An 11,160-nucleotide genomic window follows, 5' to 3' on the forward strand; every position below is an offset into this window, starting at 1 on the left:
CGAGATAGAAGCCAGGAAGGATGACCTCCAAGAGACTGAGAAGACGGCAATGCCATCTCCCAAGCATGTGCAAGAGCATGATCTCTCTGAGAAGGAGCTATCACAGACTGAGTGGATGGCACTGCCATCCTTTCAGTTTGTTCAAGCTCCATCTCAGGAAGATCAAACACAGGCCTGGCACTGCAACCTCCTCAGGCTATTCAAGGTCTTCCAAAGGATTAGCTATCACAGACTGAGTAGATGGCAGTGCTATCTCTTCAGTCTGTTCCAACTCCTCCTCAGGAAGATCAAGCACAGGCTGAAGAGGTGGCAGTGCCATCTCCTCAGGCTGTTGGAGAGCATCTCTAGCCCCACCCTCTGCTGCCTGATGTACTTCCGCACCGGGAAGTCCATCTCGTAGTCGGCGTGCCAGGCAGGGCGTCCTCGAATCCTCCCGGATCGTCGAGGCTCCATCTCATCTCTTAGTTATCTTCTGTGCAAGTTGTCTTGAAGAAATGCAGTGAAAGCGCTGAGTAGATGTAATTGCAAAAGCAACTAGAACTGTCCAATAGGGACAAATACCCCCCGCTGGGTTTTTCAGAGAAAGTACCAAATCACTAATGTTTTCTAAATGTGAGAGGTGTTCACAATTTCCTTAAACATTTCCAGTGAAAATTTAATTACTCATTATATTTTTTATATGTCCGTCTTAAGACGGGACGTATTATGTTATAGCGTTCATGTCCCTCCGTCCGTCTGTTAGCTTTTTCATGTCCGGCTTATTATTTAGTCTTATTTTTTTCATTATGTTCTTTACAGCAATCTGTAACAAGAAAAATTCCACCTCTCCCATGGGTGTAATGATCAGGCACTGGTCAAGGAAAATTTTGATAGCAGAAAATTGCATGTCAAATTAGAGATAAATTAATGAGTTTAGTGTGAGGTGATAACTGGTAGAGCATCTCTGATCAAGCAGGTGTTATCTACATCTCTTGGGAAATGGGCAAAAGGAATCAGTCTCTTAATTAATTGCTTGTGTTGTATTGAATTGTTCTTGTTGGCTAGTCTTACTTTCAAGATAAATTTGATGTAATTAAAACTAATTTGATATTGTTTATAATAATTAAAACTTATATGATATTGTATAATATAATTTAAACTGATTATTTATTGTACATTTTTTATTTGAATTTTTATATCTTTACAACAAATTGCAGACTGCCTTGTCTCACTAAGATGTCATTCGACCAATTGAATCTAAACTGTTTATGATAATTTAACAATATTTGATGGCGTATAATGCTGTGGTGGGGCACTTTATTTTAATGAATGAAACTAAGGTGCAGCCTAATAAAATATCAACACTAATAATTACAGTGTTTTTTATTACAATGAAAAAATAGTTTGCAACTATCTGTCATCTTTGTGAGACATGACACTCTGCAAATTGATTGTTGAAAAAAAAAAATATAATTAATTATACAAAATCAAATTGATTTTAATACCTTTATATCAAACTCATTTTAAAAATAAAAGGCTGGTTTTAGTAACTATGTATTTTGACAGACATAAATAACAATTAAGAGACTTAGACAACAGAGATCTTTATTTCTTTCTGCCCAATTCCCCGGAGATATAGATAAGACCTGCCTGATCAGAGATGCCCTAACAGCTTCCCACACTGAACTCATTAATTAATCTTTAACTGGATGCATGTCCACTCATTACTCCCAAGGGACAAATGGACTTACACTATCTGCTGTGTAATGTAAAAACTGTTTTTAATACTTTGTGGGTTTTTTTTTAGTTCTAATGAGTAGTTTTAAGCTGTAGTTCACATTTTTGTACAGATGTTCTAGATTCTATGTCTCAAACCTTAGACATGAACCCGAAATGACTAAGTCAATAAAAATTAAAAAAAAAACACCTGTAAAATGCGGAAAAATTATCAAATAATGTTGAAAATACCAGGTGCACATCTTCATATGGTAAATAATAAGTGTACAAATTTTCATACAAATCTATGCAATAGTTTCTGGGAACAGATCCAGACAAAACCACATAATAAAAATGAAAAAACACCTGTAAAATGCAGAAAAATTACCCAATCATAATGAAGATACCAGGTGCACACCTTCATATGACGAATAATAAGTGTACAAATTTTCAGACAAATCCTTCCAACAGTTTCCAAGAAATGGTCAGGACAAAATCTCGTCTACAGACAGACGGACAGACGGACAGACAGACGGACAGACAGACGGACATGCTGATTCCAATATACCCCCCCTAAACTTCGTTTGCGGGGGGTATAATGATAGTGACTGATGTTGACAATATAGATTTCTCAATCAGTCTCTCACACTCTAGAGAAACCATGGCAAGAAAGTTATATTTATTGGCACTTTGCCAAAGAGTGCAACTTACTCTACTTCTTAGTCTATTTTTTAGAAGAATCATGTATGGAGAAGAAATGTAATTGCTAGCCAATAACAAGCATAACACCCACTTTTTAAACACATTTGAAAATTTTAGGTTAAACTTCAAATAAAAGAGCAATCATAGCTTAAAATTGTATATTTTGGCACTATGCCAAAAAAGTGCATTTTTGCAATACTTCATGTTTGTTTTAAAAATTTTAGAAATACATGGAATGAATGCAATAGTCAACAGTATATAAGCATAACCTAGATCTTTTAAAATGCATGAAAAGATTTATGAAGAAACATTGCACATAAGAGAAATCATGGCATGAAAAATCAATTGTATGTTTTGGTACTTAATTTGTGATAAAATGCAATTTTGCTATATGTCAGGGTGGATTAAAATATTTAGCAAAAAAAAAAAAAAAAAAAAAGGAGAAATGCAATTTGTAAGATACATGCATACAATGTAATCTTACCATAAAAAAAAATATGAACCTCATGAAACATAAGAGATAACAGAACTCATTATTCTGCTCTTCAGAGCTAGATGAAAATGTACACAAAAGATCATTAAAAATCAAGTTTCCCTAGCATACTGAAAATAGAAAAACTATCAGATTTTGTAAATAATTGAAAATGTTTAACAAAAATGTGTAACAAAGTTGATGGCAATGAATAAATGGAACGAAAAGTCTCTTCATTAGAACAAACGAATGAAAACTGCAGGTTCCTTCTCCTGACGTTTTGGAAACAAATGAAGGCCGTTCTTCCCTTCAATACAAAAGAGTAGTATGAAAAACTGGAACTCGTTGTTGTTGTTGTTTTTTTTTTGACAAAGTGTCAAAGTAATTTAAGCTGATTCCAGCTTTATCTTTGATTTTTCCATAAATGTAAGGCTTCCATATAAATGTTTACACCTACGATGGCTGCTAAAGGGCATGGTATGATTTTTTTTTTATTAACCTTATCCTGCTGATCGCGACTCTGAGTCGCGCTGGCTTATCAGATCTGCTGCTGTGGATCGCGACCTCAGGTCGTTTAAGGGGTATATCTCATCAAATGCTTGTTTACATGCTATTTTAAGCAAGCATCCCATGTCCATGAGTGAAATAAGTATTAATATAAACTAATGGTCCAACATTTTACAAAAATATTCACCAATCAGAAATGTACAAGCACAGTAGCATCATCCAAAATATGAAACCAAAACTCAAAAGAGAAATTCCAAAATGGCTGACAGAAACGTGCGTTGTCTAAATATAAATGATGTTCTAAATAGAACTATGGAAGAGAGTACAGATGAAGATGATTTACATGATGACATTGAAGTTGAAGAAGTATTACGAAATGCTAAAATTGCTCAAGAACTTGATTTAGAACAGTGTAACAGAGACAACAAGAGCACCGCTTAGCGGAGCATCCCCTCGCCTCAGGATTGCAATGTCTCCACACGAGAGAAAAATTCTCAAGAGGGACATTAAATAAAATACAATCATCTAGGCCTAGTAATCAAGGGTACCCAGTATTACTATATAAAGTTTAAAATAAGCCAAAAAAAAATTAAAATGTATTGCAACACTAATTAAATTTTAACAAAAGTCAATGTGGATATCATCGGGGGGGGGGGGGGGGGGGGTGAGGTTGGGTCATAACAAGCATACGTGATTGGGCAGTTTCCCTTATTCCTAGCAGAAACATATCACGTATGCTCTAAATTTCATTAATATACCAACTTGAGTAAACCTCACAGTAGCATGCAATATGCATCCATCTGAAAATACGCACGGAAGTAATATTTTTTGTAGTGAAAAATGACAATATACCGGTTTTGAGATGTCGGTAAAACTTCATATTTATATCTTTCAAGAATTACGTGCGCCTCAAGATTAAATTCCACAGGTCCATATTGTAAACACACACGTGTGGTAATTTGGTATTGAAACCGCGACGTTCATCAAATTATTTCAGTTACCCAGTGACAGATTTGATACTTTTAATTCATACAAACTTTCTCAAGATACGCACAATAGAATGACAATACGCAAATACAAAGTAGAACTTACAGAAGGGGCTTTATCGAAACGACCCGAATTTTAACCTGTTACATTTACCGGAAGTGAGTAGCGATGCTATATCCCCTCCGCAACTAGTTGCGCGAGGGGATAATGAAAGAGCTGTTGATACTAAATGGGGAAGGAGTACAGTTGATAATACACCCATAGTTATGTCTTTTGAGGCACAAACTGGACGATCTTGTGAAATTCCTGAAGCTGCAGAGCTCACTGACTTTTTCTACAAGCTTTTTGATGCCGAATTTTGTGAAATTATTGTCTTACAGACCAACAATTATGCACAACCAAGCATAAACAAAGACACGCTGAAGCCTAACAGCAGATTTCACACCTAACAGCAGATTTCACAAATGGAAGGATGTTTCAGTTGATGTTTCAGTTGATGAAATAAAAGTGTTTTTTATTTGGTTATTGCAGTGGGAATTGTCAGAAAAAAATGACATTGGAGATTACTGGTCAATAGATGAAGTTTTGATGACCCCATTATTTAGCAAATATATGTCCAAGGACCGATTTACCCTGATATTATCTGTTTACATCTGGCAGATAACACTTTGGCGGGGTATTATGGAGAGCCTGGTTATGACAGATTACACAAGGTCAAACTTTTTATTTCCGTGCTGAGAAAAAACTTTCTGAAGTATGACCCAGAGCGAGATCTAAGTTTTGATGAAGGTACTTGTCCATTCGAGGGCAGAGTACGTTCCGGATGTACAACCCAAACCAACCTAATAAATTTGGAATAAAACTTTATCAGGTATGTGAGGCTTCATCAGGATATTTTGTTGGGTTTGACATATACCATGGAGACACTGACTGTATTGGGGCTGTTGACACATTAGAAACTCTTAATGATGATGGAACAACATCTGACTATTATGGAAATTTGACAACAACATCCAAAGTTGTTCTAGGTTTACTCTCTCAGACGGGACTGTTGTCAAAAGGAAATCATTTATATATGGATAATTATTACACATCTCCGGAACTATTTGAAGAGTTAGATTTCTTAAACACATATGCATGTGGAACTTTGCGATCAAAAAGGAAAAAAAGTATTTGATCTGAAAAGGATGAAAGAAGTAAGGACTGTTTGCTTGCAGTGAAATTCCACGACAAAAGAGATATCCACAAGCTGACAACAATAAATGAGGCAAAACTTGAAGTTACTGACAAAACGTATAGAAATACTCAAGAACCCATTCTAAAGTCAAAATCTATTGTGAAATACATAAAAAAAAAATGGGAGGGTGGATCTAAATGATCAGATTGTACAGTACTATGAAGATCTCAGAAAATGTGTGAAATGGTGAAAAAACTATTTCTTCATTTGTTTAATCTGATGCTTGTCAATTCATTCTTTACAAGAAATCTGAAAAAGAAATCGCATTTGGACTTTAAGAATTAAGGTTGTCGAAGCCCTGCTAGATTCTGCTTCTACAGCACCGCGCCCTTCCAAAGAAGGACGGAAATCTGCATTGACAGACTTACCGGAAGGCACTTCATTCACAATATTTCAGCAAAAGAAGGGGCTAAAAGGAAAAATCCCATGAGAGACTGCATTGTATGCAATGCTCCCTAAAAACAGAGGCAGGGTCACAAACGTGTACAGACAACTTATTGAGTGTAAACAATGTTCAGTGCCTTTGTGTCTAAATTCATGTATTGAAAGGTATCACACTCTCAAAAAGTATAAAGTTCACTGCTGATAGTGTTGGTGATTAAATTTATTCAGCAAAATGTTGAATATTTATTTTTGATACAAAACATTTTAGATGAGTTATATATATTTTTTGCTATTGATTATGTGTATAAGAATAAATAATTTTACCAATTATTTTAAATAAAAATTCTTCAAATCTATTTATAAATGATGTTTTTAAAAATATATTTCTGTAATACAGAAACAAAATTTGTATGTGAAGAAAGCTGTTTTTCCTCTACAATTCATACACAGGTTGTATGATGATTGCATCAAAGATAACGATGCTACAGGCTGATAAGCAAAGTCTATAATTATGCATTCTCTGCTGGATTTCTGTTTACATATAACTTTCGCCGCAGCAGTGGAACTGATAAGCCAAAACATTGACAACAGGATAAGGGTTAATTCGTGGCCACGACATAAAATTCGTGCGCATAAAAATAAAGTTGTGCTATATAATGCCATTTTTGGTTCTTCTGTTCTATGTCATTAGAGATGAACGACCTTATGTATTATTATCTTTCAATTGAAATGAGCCAACGGGATATTTGTGTAAGTTTGGGACAACATGGATACAGTGCTAGTGAACGACAGTTAAGACGAATTTTGAATAGACTGAGCTTATTTAGAAGGAATGATTACGGTGATACTGCTGATGTTTTTCACTGTATTAACAAAGTGCTTAATGCCTATGGAAATCTTCACGGATATAGGTGGATGTTTTATAAGTGCCAGGGGAATGGTTTAAGAGTTCGTAAGGAGGATGCACGACTGATACTGAATGCTTTAGACCCTGATGGTAGCGAATTTAGGTAGAATACATAAAAAATTACAATGGAATTATGATTACTGTCAAATTTATTTTAAAGTCGGCCTTGAACATTTTTAGTGATATTAATTCGTACATATTTATACATAATTATATATATATATTCTGCGAATCGAAGCCATGTGCTTTATGGATGCAGGTGTGAATGTCCTCGATCACTAGTCTTAAATCGAAACTAGTCCTATCGCACACAGGGAAGAATTTTTTTCATCAAAAAGAGAAACATTTTTGAATTTTTTATTGTTACTTCGAAAGATAACTATCGAGGCGGTTACGGAGCTAGGATAAAAGTAGACGTCACATCATCATTTTCACACATACACACACAAAATTGTTTTGCAAGAGGATAGGAGAGCCCAAAGCATTTTTAACCCACAAACTTCGCCTTTCTAAATCCGCACATACTGTTACCTTTACTTAAAATAATAAAATTAATATTAATTGGAAATCTAGATCTGCATGATATTATAGAGAAGAAAAATCATCTTGATGATGTAGATGCGGTATAAATCTAGCAAGAAATCCAAAAATAAGGCATTTTCCTATTTAAATAAAATAAAATAAATCGTCTTAATTAGTACCCTGATCTGGCGAAAAGAAAAGTACTGATAGATCTATACACTTTATTAAATTTTTCACTTATATATATTCAATACAAATAAATTTATATTGTCTATAATTATGAAGTTAAACGAGACTTACCTGGAAGGTGAAGTTTGACTGTAATTTTTCCACCATTGAGAGACGTAGGGATCAAATGAGATGAAGTTCAAGGTCACGTAATCATAATTCAGAGGAGTAGTAATAAATATTGGGGCATCAAGTTAACACAATAATAGGGTGGGACTTGGAAGAGAAAAAATTTTTAGGGCTGGGCATTTGATCCCTACGTCTCTCAATGGTGGAAAAATTGCAGTCAAACTTCACCTTCCAGGTAAGTCTCGTTTAACTTCATAATTTTTCCCCATTGAGAGCCTCAGCCTCAAATGAGACTTCAGAGTTGATGACCCAATAATAAAAACATTACAAAAGCCATTATTAACATTCTAAATAAGTCCCAAACAAATGTTTGAATTGTTTGAATTAACTTTATTTTCTCTAAGTCAGAACGATGAACATATTTACATACAAGTATATAATATGCTACAAGTTATCCTTATGAAAATTCCGCCGAAATCTGGCTGAAATATTGCCGACTCGGCGTTAAACCCTAATCAATCAATCAATCCTTATGACAAAGTCTAACAGTCATTGTAACCGAATCTAATTAAAATCCCAAAAAGACAACATTCTGGCTTGCATAAAACTGAGATTTGTCTGGATGAATGGTAAATCCAAGACTATCCAAGGACTTAACAGTGTCTCTTAAATTAACTTCACACTCATCTTTTGTATTGCCCAATAACAAAACATCATCTATGTAAATAACATTCAAATGACCAAATTTCCTAAGTTCAGAAAAAACAGGCTTCATGATTTTAGTAAAAATACGTGGAGCACTAGCTAGTCCCATAGGTAAACTGATATGTTTTACTTTCCCACTTGAACTTAAGATATTGTCTACTACATTCATGAATTTTCACGGAATAATAAGCATCTTTGATATCAAGTGAACTAAAACAACAATTTGGTTTTATTAAAGATAATGCGGACCTTAAAGTCTCCATCTTGAAATGATGATTGTCAACAAACTCATTTAAATTCAGAATTATTTTAAAAGACCCATCTTTCTTGGGACGCAGAAAAATATTTGAATAAAAAGAATTCTCACATAAATTCTCATTCACATGAACTCTTTCCACAATTTTCTTCTTCAAAAATTTTTCTACTTCTCTATGAGCAGCTTCATATTCAATTTCAGAAAATTTTAGTGAATTTGGTACGTGAAATTGAAAAGGTTCATATTTGAATTCTATCTTGTAACCTTTAACAACATCAAGAATCCAACTATCCTGAGTCAATCTACACCAATTATGTAAAAAAAAATTTGATTTTGCCTGCAGTACAATTTTCAGGCGTGTTCTTCAATACAAACTGATCTACATTTGTACAAATATTAGACATACTAACATCATGTGTAACTACTGAATTGACTCCCCCTTCTTCTTTTTCTTGTTGAAACTGAACTGTTTGGCCAAAAAATTGCTCTTTCCGGCCCCATGCCTTGGCTTCTTCCCGTAGCTATTGGAGAATTTGGGGATCCTGTATTTCCCACCATAATCTTTGTTCGATATCTTTTACGCAAGTTTCTTTGCCTCTAGAACATTCTTCACTTGACTGCCCAAGTCGTCTCCAAATAAATTTTCTGACGAGCTCTCTGCGGAACATAAACTAACAAACTGTTTTTATCAGGCTGGATAATTTGTTCCCGCCTCTTGTAAGTGAAGTTATGGAAAACACATTTCTGAAAGTTCAAGATGTCACCACACAGCTGTTTTGCCTTCTTAACATCAACCAACCCTTTTTTCGAGTTGCAATTAATGAGTATATCAAACAGTCTCAATGTCGGAATCATGGCTTTTTCCTACAAGATTCTGGGTAGTCTGTAATTTAATGTCACTTGCTCTGTTTTGGATGACATGTTTTCCCATATGTCTTTGTTGACTTTTGGTGCAGAAACATTGTTAATGTTTTTTGGCCTATCATACTTGTTGGAGATTTCTTTAATTTTCTCCGAGTTAGTTTTGGTCATGAACATTTTCTCCATTATCTTTGCCAGTTCAGAACTTAACGGCTCGCTTGTCTTGTCTTCACCACCGAAAAATTCCGACAGTTCATTAAGAGCAGACTTAATCATCATCTGATGAACCATGAATACTATCGTCTCCCTCAATAAGGGGATTGAGTACGTCATCGGCATCCGACTTATCTGAATTCTGTTCATCAGATTCATCATCGCTAAGTTCGTGAGAAGGCCGATTACAAACTTAAGACAATTTTGTTTTCTTGCGAGGGGGTGGCGAACTACTCTTTTCAGTCTGCGTTTCCTTGAATAGTCCGGACTTATATCCACTGAGGACAAATCAGACTTCAAAGCAATAAGTTCTTTTTGAACTGATGACATAGTCTTTGATATATCTGCAGTTACGCATGACATGAACAGGTCAAACATACATTCACTGAAATATTACTATGCATGGCCACTGGTGTCGAAGAATTCGACTTCGATTGCATCGTGTGATCATTACGAGCAGCATCCTCGTCAACTTGATCTACGAAGTCCACCGGCTCATTAGCCATGACGAAAAAGAAAGAATACAGACAGTAAAAATCTGATTTGTTTAAATGCTAACTCCACAACACATGGCATGTAAAAGCAAATGGCGCAAGGGGCTAACAATCCCTGCATCAGTGACGTCAATGAAAACAAGTACTGCACATCGTGATCAACACGTGTTGAACAAAATGTGCAACGCTATAATATTTCCACATGGGAGAAAGCGCAAAAGAATATGTGTTCTGAATAAAATCCACCGGTTACAAAACCAGTGAAAAATTTAATTGATAAAATCCGAAAAGAAGGACCTAACATAACTCGCGTCTGAACTATGAAAAGACACAAACTTCTATGATTACGTGACCTTGAACTTCATCTTATTTGAGACTGAGGCTCTCAATGGGGAAAAATGATTCTTTAATGTTCTCTTTTGTTGGCATTAACACAGCCTTGTGGTCACGCAAAAAGTCCATCAAATCTTCCTTACCAGTATTTTCCAAATTTTCTAATGCAGATTTGACAACCTCCTGCTCACTAGAAGAAAGATATTCCAAGAATTGAGACAAGAGAACATTTTCTGGAATGCTGTCACCATTAACAGCATATTCCAGGAAACAACTTCCAAGTTCACTTGGATAATATTTTTCAAAATTTTCCAATGGTAATAATTTTTCCCACAGCTTCCCATCTCTGTCCATTGACTGTGTGCGACAAAGTGGGTACTTTGTGAGCTTATTTCCTGTAGTTCGTTTTCAGTAAAAACTTCTCCAGTATTCAGATAAGCAGTCTCTAAGTATTCCTCCTGTATCCTCTCCACACTCACGTTCACCATTAGGTAATATCATTTTTATCTGTAGGCTTTGTTTCTCTTATCGAATTTATTTTGCATAAAAAAATCCTAATTCCATCAATACATGGCCCCTATGCAATTT

At 35.2% G+C, this 11,160-nt stretch overlaps 1 pseudogene; it reads right to left on the reverse strand.

Moving 5' to 3' along the window:
• Positions 1-9,092: 9,092 nt before the first annotated feature.
• LOC133180382 (uncharacterized) lies at positions 9,093-10,251 on the reverse strand (annotated as a pseudogene).
• Positions 10,252-11,160: the final 909 nt, after the last annotated feature.

This window comes from Saccostrea echinata, unplaced genomic scaffold, assembly GCF_033153115.1.
Source record: "Saccostrea echinata isolate AGI-Se365-2 ecotype Australia unplaced genomic scaffold, CSIRO_AGI_Sech_v1 ptg000006l, whole genome shotgun sequence".
NCBI classification, from domain to species: domain Eukaryota; kingdom Metazoa; phylum Mollusca; class Bivalvia; order Ostreida; family Ostreidae; genus Saccostrea; species Saccostrea echinata.